A 13,706-nucleotide genomic window follows, 5' to 3' on the forward strand; every position below is an offset into this window, starting at 1 on the left:
AATTTTAAGCATGTGAGTAGTTCCATGTGCTTAAAGGTAAGCAAATGTGGAAGAGTATTGCTGCATCAGCACCTCAAATTCTCTAACATATCTGGTCTGAAGCAGGATTTCCATTGACTTTATCAATGCAAGTAGGCAAGACACTTTAATACAGGATTTGAGTATAGTGCCTGCCAAATGACATCTAGGCTCTTGTCCACCTACTTAAGAGCCTCTGCTATCAGTTCAGTGGGAGGCAAAGAGCTGCACCTAATGTATATAGATCAGAATGTGTTGCCTATCACGGGAAATCATAGAAGGTGTAGCCCACAAAGAATAGGTCCCAGTACCTCCTGTCAGCTAGCTCTGTTTGCTCTGAGGTGCCTGATCATTTTGATTAAAGAAAAATCCTAATTAACTAGAATTGTACAGAACCAGGCAACTCCAACCGCTTTCCTTAAAACCTGAGAGCTGCCTCCCCATCCTCATTTACTGTTGTCTGTCTCTCTGCCCTTCCCGATGGTCTGACCCTTGCTGAGCATTATGACTTGAGTGATCTGTAGGAGCTGCAGCCCACGAAAGCTTATGCTGAAATAAATTTGTTAGTCTCTAAGGTGCCACAAGTACTCCTGTTCTTTTTGTAGGATATAGAGAATTCCCAATGATACCAATGACGTGAAAACGCCTGAGGGCCAGGACTGCATCATTGTATATGACTGCAAAGCTTTATGCCACCTGGGGGCAATACAAACCAGTACTAATAACCCAGCTGACTGCTTGGATCAAGAGAAGGTGCCGCCCTGGTGAAGGTCAAAATGATCAAGGAGTCACACTTAGGACAGATTTCAGAGTAGCAGCCGTGTTAGTCTGTATCTGCAGACAGAGCCCATGTTACTCCTCTGCATTTATTACCCCCCACACAATGGTTAAACTCTGCCGGGCACCGTGCTATGAAATCCAGAGCGCTGGAGCCATTTTTGCCACCCGCAATTTCTAAACGCTCCCCCAATGGTTCCTGGAGGCAGCTCAAAGAGGAGCGAGCCCTGGGTTTGTGTGTGCCTGTGTCCGGTTACGGGAGCCTGGGGAACCTGCCTACAACATAGCATGAGTGGCAGCCCAGATCCCCCACCCCTCGGGGCCCTGGGAGGGAGGAGAGCCATTGGGCTAAGCTCGCCTTTCTGCCCGCCTCCTCCAAAGCATCACCACGTGGTCCTCCCCTAGCAACCGGAGGGGATGTCTTGGTACAGGCAGCTAGGGGCAGAGAGAAGGCTCGGCAAGATGAGGCCAGAGGGGTATTGACTGGGCTGGGGTATTTGTGGTAGGTAGGTGTAAGGCTCAGCTGACTGAACTCTCTAGCGTGAGCTGTGACAGCTGCCTCCTCCTAAGCACCCAGCCATTAGCACAGCAATCTGCAGCTCACTTTGCATTTCCTGCACGATCAAAAAGGCATCCTGCAAAAATGAATCAGCCTCACCCTGGGTAAGTGAGAACTGAAGTTTCCAGCTATGCACCCAAGGGGTTGGGCCAGCTGTGCTCCCACTGGCTGGAGAAGCCGAAGTGGCAGATTAATTAATGAATAAGGGTTGTGGGCCGATGCTTAATGGAAGGAAAACTATTTTAAAGCACACAAAAATACCTTTCAGATTATTTCTTTGCTGAAGCCCTTTATGTTTTAAGATGTCATTTGTTTTTAAATAAAGAATTGTCACAAGCAGCATCTGTCACAGGCATCAGGCATTAGAACCTCAGTCACAGGAGTCAGTGGTTGCAGGATAATGTTTGCATGGAAAATTAAAAATAGAAAAAAAAATGCTAGTTGGGAGAACTAGGACTAACCTATTGCACGTTCTCCTGGAGTACTTCAATAAGGAGAGTGGGGGTAATTCAGTATTAAAAAGCTGTATCGACCCTAGGGCTTCTATAGCTTCATTCTTTTTTGAACAGAGATTTTGACTCTCTTTGGATCTCTTATTGTTGCTTAACCATTGCTACCTCTTACTAAAAACAACTGCAGTCCTTAACAGAAAAAAAAGACCCAAACCAATAATAGGAATCTAGTATTCTCAAATTCCCTTCTGTATTACACAGTGGAATGTATCTTAGACTAGTTCCCCCCTCCCCCCATCAGAAATACAAATAGTAGGAAGCTATATCATAACTTTATTTTACAAATAATTTAAATATGCTCTTTCCCTTTAATTGTATCTGTTATACATTTTAAAGAGTTGAACAGCCTAGTTAAAATCAGTTGATGTTCCTCATGTTTGAAATAAGACTCTAATCTTTGTTTATGGTTATTTGGCTTTCTAATTAATTTTATGGGAATAATGGAATAAAATTCAGTGAAGCAAACAACCTGAAAGAATTTAGGGCCTGATCTTGCATTCAGATTTAGACAAAACTCCCAGTAACTTTAGTTACTCAGCTCTATAAGCCTTTGTAGAACTGAGTCCTTACCTGGCATTTCTATCTAGAGCACATCCATAGATCTCAGAGCTCTTTGCAAAGGTGGGTAAGTATTCCTATTTTATGTATAGGGAAACTGATACACAGAGAGGTTAAGGCCAACATTGTCAAAAGCATCCCTTATTCTGTGTCCCTCAATTTTTGGGTGTGCAACTTGGGACACTTAGGACACACCGCTCCTATTTCAGTTCCTGTTGAAATCAATGGGAGCTGCAGGTATTCTGAACCTCTGCAAATCAGGCCCTATTTGTTGAGGTGACTTGCTCAAGATCTCAGTGCAAATTAATAGCAGAGCTGGGATTAGAACCCAGATTGCTGAATTCCCATTCCTGTACCTATCCACTGGACCTGCTGTAAAAGGTGTAACTATAACATAGTTTGGTGATCATTTAAAAACCTTTAGAAACATTTGTATCCTGTATTTCTGAATCTGTGTGGTTTGTACAGTTGATAGGCTATAAGCAAAAATGTCTGAAAACCCCTTGTTTTTGGAGGGTTGTGTGGCATGAGTTATTGCACAAGGGATCCTTGTATTACAACTGGTATCTATTGTACTTAGGCTACAGACAAATGAATGCCTTAGTCATGGCTGTCTTAATATACGTCTCAAAATACTTGTGAAGTAGTCTGATTAGACTGGGTAATCATCTGTTTGGTGAAAACAGTGAAAATTACAGCACTGTGGATAATTAAGATCAGTGACTATAATTTAGGGAAAATATACTTAAAATAAATGAAGGCATTTTCAACAAGAACAATATGGATGGAAAAATCTTTAATATATTCTGTCATTATCAAAACCACAACTCCTTAATGAAGCAAGGATGCATTATGAAATTGTCAAAAGCTAGTATTCAAATATTCAGCCAGCTGAAGTCAGTGGAAAGGCTCCAATGGATATCAGTGGGCTGTGGATCAGATCTGAAGGCCTTGCCTTGCTCTTGCAAACATTTAAGTAGGGTATGTACATTTACTCATGTGAGTAGTCACACTGCTTTCCCATTGGCTCCATGGAATTATCATGTGAATAAAGTTCTGCATGTGTTTAAGTGTTTGCAGGATTGGGGCAAAGTAATCAACCATCTGCCTGTTGACTTCAGTGGGTTTTGGATCAGCAAACCAGCCAGTGTTTAAAGTGGTCTTTAAAAAGTGTGTGGGGAGGTGGGAGGGGGATGTCTATCATTTCCTGCAAAAGTAAAAAGCAACATTACATTTGTTCTGCTTCTCCCTCCAGCCCCCACATCAATTCTACACCCCTCTGCTCCTCCCGTAACTTCTGATGTTCTTTACTCCCCTCCCTTGGTGTGAGGGGGTTGCAGCAGAGTCTCTTCTCTCTCTGTCCAGGCCTAGTGTAGCAGAGTGGGAGGAGCCAACCCATTGCTTACAGGAAGAAGCTGGACTCTTTCTGCTGTCTCCTCCAACTCCCCACCTGTGAGAACAGCTTTGACTACAGGGGGGAGCAGGAGACAGCACTGCCTGCAACAGCACTGATTGGCTGCTCTTCCCACGAGATAGGACAATGGGGAAAGAAGCAAATCACAAGGGTTTTACTCCCCAGGCAGGGCTGAAATGTGTACCCCTCAGCAACATTGTTCATGATTTTATAGATTTCTATCATATTCCCCCCCTTCCCCCGGTCATTTTTTTCTAATCTGAACAGCCCCAGTCTTTTTAATCTCGCCTTGTATGGAAGCTGTTCAATCCCCCTTTGCATTTTTGTTGCCCTCCTCTGCACCTTTTCCAATTCTAATATCTCTTGAGATGGGGTGATCAGAGCTGCACACAGTATTCAACATGTGGGTGGACCATAGATTTATATAGCAGCATTATGATTTTTTCTGTCTTATTATCTATCCCTTTCCTAATCATTCTTAACATTGGTAGCTTTTTTGACTGCTGCTGCACATTGAGCGGATATTTTCGGAGAACTATTCACAATGACTCTAGGATCTTTGTCTTGAGTGATAACAGCTAATTTGGACCCCATCATTTTGTGTGTATTGTTGGAATTATTTTTTCCCAGTGTGCGTTACTTCGCACTTACCAATATTGAATTTCATCTGCAATTTTGTTGCCTAGTGCAGTGATATCCCTTTGTAACTCTTCACAGTCAGCTTTGGACTTTTAACTATCTTGCGTAATTTTGTATCATCTGCAAATGTGGCCATCTCACTATTTACCCCCTTTTCCAGATCATTTATGACCCTGGTCCGCTCAAGCGGACTGCTGCTGTTTTCAGAGATACTGCCTTAGGGCGTTTTGCTAGGGACAGGTGGAGAGAGACTCTCCCCAACAAAGCAAAATAACAATTCATCTATGGGGGTTCAGAGTTATTTCACAAGATTCTTTTTCAACAAATGATCCCTTCCCCACTCCAAAAATAGAAACAAATTGCAAACCCATCTCAGTCATTGGCCACATTTCCTTCATGTAGTTTAAGTTCATAAACACCAAATGATATAACCATCTGTAAATATACAAACTATGATCAAGGTAGCTGTTCTGACTCTGGAGTGCCCTGTCCTGGCTCCTAGACAGCAAAATCCATTTCTCTGAGTAGGATGAGAGTAGCCCAGCTCTTTGTTGGGTAATAAGGCTCAGCTTGCACATGATTATCTCAGTTGCTCAGTTCAGGCAGACACTCCCAGCTGGGACTCTGAAATTCTCTGCTGCTGGGATTTAACATCAGCTTTCCCCTCTGCAAAAAAGCAGCCCCCCCAAAGCATACCTCTGGTTTGGCAGGGCCTCCTGTGCCAAGGAGCCCCATTGCGATTGGGGGCATGGTGGCTGCAGAGCTTCCTTAGGGGCATGGCAAGATTTCATTTCAGGCCTGATTCTGCAAAATCTTACTTGCTTGAGAGGTCCCTACCTCCACAAGAAGTTGCTCGCAAATCACTTCAGTGGGACTTGTAGGAGTCAGGGCTGTAGGATTTGGCTCTTTTGTGTTGCAGAGTGTTGAGTAAGATGTTTGTGGCTGATAATTAGTGCATAAAGATAACACACTTCTCTTAGATTTCTTCTGTTTGCAAGATAAATAAGAATGGGGAGAGTCCGTGTATATCACCAGCTGGAAATAATGCAAGATTCCATAGCTTATTAAATTTTTTATTAAAGCTCAGAATGCATCTCCATTGTGGCTAGAACGGTTTGTTCTCATTATGGTTTAAGTGGAAAAGTGGCAATAAACTGCAATTGTACAATATAAAGCAGGGATTGTAATTCTCAGTGACTCTGCCAATCAATAAATAAGGCATTGATGCTCTCTTAGTCTATTTCTTTGGTAGAATATCACTAACTTAATTACACCATGAACAATTAACCATGGAGATTTGATTTATAAAAATAACATTAGAAGCCTACACAGACTTTGTTCAAATACACTTATGAATCAATAAAAATGGTCATAAAATCATTACTACAGAGACAAACAACGTTGTCTCTGAGCTACAGTACATAATACATTGTAAACTGGTAAACACCCGATATTGCTGAAAAATATCTGGCACTGATGTTGCAAATGAAAACCCCGTAGAGTAGAATATTCCAAGTGAACAATCCCTTAATTCACTAAATGCTCAGTGGTGTGGTGGTTTAACCAGGCTGTGCTGGGTGGTTGGGTGAAAATGACATGGTTCTATTGGGTACCCCAAGGCAGTAAAAGAAACTTATCTGAAGTCATGTGCAATATGAATGAGCAGCACATACTCTGGTATTTGAATAACTTAAGTCTCCATTGCAGGGTATTTTGGAGAGCTGCAAACTTTGTTAGCCTGATAAATAATTAAAAAACAAAAGGCAAAATTCTCTGTGTTGGTTTCTATACAGTGTAGTTGTAGCTGTGTCCGTCCCAGGATATTAGAGAGACAAGGTGGGTGTTGGTTTCTAGGCATTTGTCCAGTCTGAGTATTTGTACTTGTCTTTATTAATTTATTACTTTTCTTAATGGAAAAAAGGAGAGATGGCTCCAGTGACAGCAATTTATTTTCTTTAACAGGCTGTTAAGATGTTATCCTAGCAGTGTAAATGATACCAAAGTGTGAGTTGTAAGCAAATGAAATGATGCATATCCTGGATGATGTAAGGCCAAGCTGTTCGTTATAGGCATTTCCCCCTGCCCCCAAACAGCTTTGCTGGAAATGGAGCATTTTAGCAAATTTCCTGAGTTTACTGTAGGCCAGATTGTGTGTGGTCCCTGTGCAGGTATGCAAGAGTGGGGAGAGGGTACATGATTTTTATGACCATTTTTATTGATTGGAAAGTATATTTGAACAAGGTCTGTGTAGACCTCTAACATTATTTTGATGCATCAAATCTTTATTACACCATGAACAATTAACCATAAAGTTAGTGACATTGCATCAAATAAATAGACTAAGAGAGCATCAATGCCTTATTTATTGATTGCTAGAATCACTAGGAATTTTTTGAAATTTTTGTCTAAACATTTTTCAATTTTTTTCAAATTCTACGAGCTCTAATTCCTTATTATAAGCAAAATAAAACACTATTTACATTAAACTGCATTTGTACATTGAAAGGTTGTAAAGTAGGCCAGGGGTTTTCCATGTTTACTGTCTCTCAGTAACTCCACAGCAAAAAGTTCTTTGTCCTGAGTGTTATTCCATGACTGGAAGTTAGTTAAGAAGTTAACTCATGATGCATGAGCCAGAAAAGAATCCAGTTCAATCTCCTGTTTATATTTTGCAGTGCTAACAAGAATCAAAAGTAAAATAAAACAAAACAAAACAACCTTGCTCCGCAAAGTGAGCAGAGATGACTCCAAATATGTGCAGATCTCTCCCATGGTATTTCAAATAGGAGGTGATGGCCCTAGTGCATTTACCCATAATTTCCTTTCTGGTAGGCAGCATCCTCTGTCAGTTATCTGCCTGGCTGCTATTTGCCGCTGTACTTCAGTGGTTCTGCAGGCAGATAGGGACAAATTCACAGCTGTGAAGGTCCTTTTCTCAGTGGAGCCACTGAGGTTCTGCCACACAAAGTGGGAGGAAATGGAACTTAGAAATTGCAGGGATAGCACATGGTCTCTGTGATATGAAGTCCTACTCATTGGGGCTCCCTGCAAAGCAGCATGCAAGAAGTGGTTAGGAGCATGGCCAGAAGACCTTTCCTGCACAGATCCTCTGCTGCTCCCTTCCCTGGGTATGTTGGCTGCATGAGGACTGAATTGTGGCTACTCTTGGACATGAGATTAAAAACCTATATGGATCCTTCTGGAATGGCAATGCTAAGCCTTCTGTAAAATGAATGCAAATATATGGCGGTCTAATTTCCTTGCATGGATGCCTTAATAGGATATTCATCTCCTGTCTTTCAGCACCCAAATAGGCATTTACACATGTAAATGCCTGTCTTAAGTGCCTAACCACTGACCTGAATGTTCACATGTGGGATTTGGGCATTCTAATTTGGCCAATAGAGAAATTACAAATCAAAAATAAATATAGAATAAAACAGTGAGACCAATGAACTGGAGAAAAAAATAGATATAGCAAGCAATGTAGCACATATGAAATAGCAAAGAAAAGGGAAATATTAGTAAAATTTCCAGCGGAGATGGGCTTTTGAGCTTTTTAAGTCATAGCAATAACAAGCTATGTGAATATACCTGTAGCAGAAGACCAGTGATACTAACTTGTTTATATTGTGTCTCAGTCACAAATTGTTTGTTCACTTCTGCTTGATTTTCTGCATCTAATCTATGCACTTTGTCCTCCATAGAGGAGCTTCGGGTGACATTTGTATGTAGCTTCTTAAATATCTTAATCTTTGAGATGTGGCCTTTAAAACATAACAACAACAGCAAACGCACTAACCTCTCCTTCCCCACAATATTTAGGAGTACGAGGACACAGGAATTGCTATACTAGATCAGATCACTGGGCCATCTCATTGAGTAGCCTGTCTCTGACAGTGGCCAATACAAAGTGCTTCATAGGAGGAAATCCTACAGTAGCTAGACGTGGGAGAACCTGCTTCCAGGGAAAGTTTCAGCCTAACTCCGCAAAGTTAGAGGTTGCCTTATGTCCTGTTAATGTTAATTAATAACTCGCCATAAAATATTTGCTGGTATCTAAACCTAAGTCTACAGTGATGCGATATTGATATTGTTACTTAATCTTTCTTGACTGTTTCCCTGCTTTTTTCCACCACAACCGATACACGTTTTTCTGAATCTTATCTCCAGATATGATTAGTGAATTAGCTGGCGCTGGAGGTAAATAGCACTCCATAGAGTGTCTGGGAGAGGTAACGTGAGAAGACTGCTGCTGGTGCCCTTGTCACAACAATGAACACATTATATCTGTGCCATAGGTAGCTTTCAGCACCTGAGAACACAAGCCTACTCTGAAATTCAGGTCTTTCAATACATGGTGAGCCTTTTCATTTAGAGGGTAAGGTCTTACATGGACTATATTCCATATGAACAATATGCATGCACACAATCCTTTTGGAGTGCTAACGGGGCCCGATCCAAAGTCTATTGATTTATTTCAGTGGGCTTTGGGGCCAGCCCCTACACACTGTTAGTATTGTCCACGTCTGCATAGCGTGCTTAAGCGATAGCAACCACCCGTGGTCATGTAACCAGATCAGTATTTACCAGAGGCTTTGTAGAGTCAGGCCCATACTCCATACAGGTGACTCAAATCTGAATTCCAGTTGATGTCTCACCACACTGTACGGGTCAGTTACATGCTAATTTTTTTTTTCCAAATCAGACCCCAATCAGGGTAGAAAGCACAGCCTTTGGGCCTGATCCCAAGCCTGTTGAAGTCAGTAGGATTCGTTCCCTTGATTTCAATGGGCTTTCGATCCAGCCCCAAAAGAACATCTCTGCCCCCACACCCCTCTCCAGTGTCCAATTGAACTTTGAATTCGAATTCATTATTTTTGAGGAGCTGTCTGTTCATAATTCAAAGAAGACTCAAGAACATAAGTCTGCCAAGAGCTAGGTTTGGTACGTGCCCAGATATCAGTTGTATTCTAACTTGTTATATGACCCATGAAATACTAAATGGAAGGAAGTAAATAAAAGGATTTTGGGTTAAGTTTCTCTTCTGTCTTTACTAATACGGTACAGCATTGCCAAGTGATTGTGTAAATCAATACTTGGCATAATCGCTATAATCTGGCAGTTTCAAATGCAAATGCAAACAAGGGATAAAGAAAGTAACATAAAACAGTTGCTATAGTACCAGTGTTTAATCTCCATGCATAACATGGTAAACTAAATTGTTTGTTTAAAGTTTAATTTGTCTGGTGTAGGCTACCTGTGAGATTATTATGAAACCAAAAAATATATTGCCGATAAATCTGTTACCTTCCTCATGTTTTTCTCAGGATAATTTTTCCCCCCTATCTCCTTGAGAGCTCTTTTGTATATAGTACTTCACCATTGTGTAATAGAAATGAAGCCTGTTTAAACCAATTGAAAGTTACAGGCAAAAATGTACACCCCGGCTCAGATTGAAACAAACGCAACTATTCAGCAGATTGCTCATTCATCATATAACAAAATACCTTGCACATCTACTGCGTCTTCCATCAGACTGCCAAGGTACTACACAAATATTAATGAGCTAATTAGTCTCAACCTTTCTCCTCCCTTGAGGTAAATATTGCTAGTCCCATTTTACAGAAGGGGGAACTGAGAAACAAAGGTGCTAAATTTTCATATCTATTTACTAATAGATGCCTCAGGTTTTGGTGCCCAGTTGGGACACCTTGGGTTAGATTTTCAGAACTTCTGAGCACCTGCAGCTCCTATTGAGCTCCAATGGAGCAGTGAGCACTCAGTACCTTTGACAATCAGCCCCTAGTTATCTCAGACTGCGCACCCAAAAATGGAGGCGCTTATATTTAGTGGAGACTTTCCCAAGGTCACCCAACATGTCTGGGATAGAGGCAGGCACAGAAGCCCCATTTCTTGGCTCCCTGACCATCTTTCTTCACTTGTCGTTCTTTCAGTTTTTCATTATTAAACAAGAGACACATTCATTGGTTTATTCTGGATGGTCATGTGCATTAAAAAGGATGTTTAATACATAGAAAATAGAGGTGAAAGAGAGCCACTAGGTTAAATTATCTTGGACCAGATCCTTGGGACCCCTTTGTGCTTCTTTAGTGACATGAAGGGGACTTGAAGTTGCCCCAAATGGAGCCCTATGACACACTGCCTCCGAACCACTAATGTAGGGGATGAATTGGGGCGGAAGTTGGTGTAGCCCAAGTACTTTGCACGCCATCAATCATGAACCAGCACAATGGCCTGTAAGGGGCTGTTAGAAGCAAGTGCAGTTTAGAGCAGTTGTGAAGCTGCTCACATTGCACTGGGGCTGAACCAGCCCCAGTACAGGAGGAAGAATGGGTGATGCAAAGGCATCTTTGCCTCTATCCCCTCCTGTGTATCAAGTGTAGCTCAGTGCACCTGATGCTTGAGCTCTTCCCTGTTCTGCTAGTGATGTCTTGTTCCCTGTAGTATATTTTTAAGCTCTTTGGTGGGCTGTTCTAGTTTTAAATGTCCCAAGTAATGGATTTTCCACCTTTTTCTCTTGGGAGAGTGTGCTAAAATTGGCTTGGACTTTATTTAGTGTTCCACAGTCTGGAAGGAAAATAATTTTCCTGATATTCAGCCCACATATTCCTTCTGTCATATTTAATCCCATAAGGAATCAATGAGTAAGTGCAGGTTGGGAGTCAGGAGGTCTTGAATTATAATACTGGCTCTGCTGCCGACTCGTGTGGCTGTATACAAATCCCTTTGCTTCAGTTTTCCCATCTATAAAATGATTCTCATATACATTCTTCCTAGGGATGCTGTAATAATTAATGTTAGTTTAGTATATTAAATCTATCATATATGCTTATAAATGCTGTGTATTATTACTATCATAATGCCACTAAGCTTGATTATACCCTAAATAATCCTCCTCTCCTTAGTGCTCACACACTAAAATATGTGTAGATGTTTATTATGTACACCCTTACTGCTCACTTACCTGCGCCATATGTATTTAGACTGAGCTTTTCATTGGAGTCTAAGCGAGTTAGGAGCCCAATTCCCATTTAAATTCAATGGGATATGGCTATCCAGCTTCCTTGGGTCCTTTAAATATCCCAGTGTTAGCTTCTGTAATCATCTATTGTAGTTATTACAAGTTAAAACAAACAAAAGGAAGTACTTCTTCACAGAACACAGTCAACCTGTGGAACTCATTGCCAGGGGATGTTGTGAAGGCCAAAATTATAGCAGTGTTCAATAAATAATTAGGTACGTTTATGGAGGATAGGTCCATCAATGGCTATTAGTCAAGATGGTCAGGGATGCAACGCCATACTCTGGGTGTCCCTAGTCTCTGATTGCCAGAAACTGGGAGTGGACGACAGGGGATGGATCACTCAGTAATTTCCTGTTCTGTTCATTCCCTCTGAAGCACTTGGCATTGGTCATTGTCTGAAGACAAGATACTGGGCTTGGACCATTTGTCTGACCCAATATGGCTGCTCTCATGTTCTTATGTAATTATTACTTATATTGCAGCAGCATTTAGGAGCTCCAGTCATGGACCAGGGCCCCATTGTGCTAGGTGCTGTACAAACACAGAACAAAAAGACAGTCTCTGCCCTGAAGAGCTTACAATTTAGGTAGCTGGTCTCCTTAAAATCTCAAGGCCAGAGTGCAGCACAGGATGGGATATCTAACTTTTTTCCTTGCAAGGTCCACATTGTACATCAGGGTGGGTTGTTCTGTATCTTGAGCTTTCCAGGCTAGTAGCACTTACATTCTTGAAAGGCTAGTGACAATCTTTCACCATGTCTTCTTCTGTATTAATGTTGGCCTTAGATGAGGTCCTTGCCCAACCTCTTGGGCACGCAGGATGTTCCTAGACCAAGGAGAGTACAAAGCTGATCTTCCAAATATGATAATAAAATTTGATATCAGTTTTTGGAGGGGACAGTGGGAAGGCCTAGTATTCCCTTTCATATTATCTACTTCTGGTTTAAAATGTGTGTCTACAGTTCTCAGGATGTCCGTACAGCGTCAGGTCCAGATTCTGATTCATGCAGACAGAACACTCATAAGAGATGAGTGTGCACGTTGGCCTTTTGTACCAGCTCTTCAGTGTTTTGTGGAGTAAATTGACTTCCTTATTTAGCTTGAGAGTCTCAACCTTGCAGAGTGGATCTAATGATTTTCTGTAATGGGCTGTAGCTACAGTGGGGGAAGACAGAAGGAGCAATCTCACCATTACCAGCTGCACTTTTAACAGTACAAACAGCTGCCATATGGTGAGTGCAGACTAAAGCATGGTACCATAGCATCATGATCTTGTAATGTCATGAAATGTGTGAATATGATGCAGTGCAAATTCTGTGCAGATGAATTCAGGCATATTTATATGGGACATGTAGGCTTGTGTGTCTTGTTTAAATCATATATTCTAGATGCATTGATGTACCTTTGAATTTTTTTAAACAGCTCCTCAAATAGGTGGGACAGATACTAATCCTATTGCCATGAGTTAGTCATCTCATCCCATACAGAGCTTGAGTTCTGCCACTTTTAAGGACCAGTGCAGGACTTATTTCTTTAAACGGGCCTTTCCTCATTAGCGAAGTAGCCTGCTGGCCTGGCAACATTTCCTCCTGGGAAACAACCACTTAGCTGAATCCTTGTGGAGAGAGTGGTTTAAAATAAAGAGAAAAACTGGGCTCTTCTTTTGGACACACACAACTGTGACCTTTAGTTTTCTAAACTAAATGTCCCAAATAATATCTATAGGCATTGCAGTAGTGGAAGAATTAGAACTAGAGATACTCTAGAAAGACAGATGGATTCATAACTCCAGAAGAAACACTCAAGAAGAATGCTAAGGTAGAGACATAAGCTAATCAACCATTTTTAGAAAATAAATTTGCATCCTGGACCGACAACTTCTATGTTAATTTTCAAACCAGCACAAATAAAAAGGGTCCAGGGTTTATTATAGAAACAGTATTTAAGGATGCCAACGACATGACTCTCATGGGTAGTGATTATATGGACACTACCTGGAAAGAGGAAAAAGAGCGTGACCTAGAGAAACGTTATGCAGAGCAATAGAGAAAGAAGGCAAATCCCTTAACAAGATACTCAGAAGCCTGAACATATCAGCACAAAACTGAAATAAATGGTGGAAACTGGCGGATGCCCTATGTACCTGATGGTGCGGGAGGAAAAAGAAAGAAAGACTCATGTT

At 41.3% G+C, this 13,706-nt stretch overlaps 1 protein-coding gene across 1 annotated transcript in view; it reads left to right on the forward strand.

Annotated features, from left to right (window-relative positions):
* Positions 1 to 13,706, forward strand: part of LOC112107619 (glutamate-rich protein 3) — a 73,090-nt gene that overhangs the window by 10,729 nt on the left and 48,655 nt on the right. The gene's annotated exons all lie outside the window — the stretch shown is intronic.

Source organism: Terrapene carolina, unplaced genomic scaffold (assembly GCF_002925995.2).
Source record: "Terrapene carolina triunguis isolate 2854851 unplaced genomic scaffold, T_m_triunguis-2.0 Scaffold210, whole genome shotgun sequence".
Classification (NCBI taxonomy): Eukaryota; Metazoa; Chordata; order Testudines; family Emydidae; genus Terrapene; species Terrapene triunguis.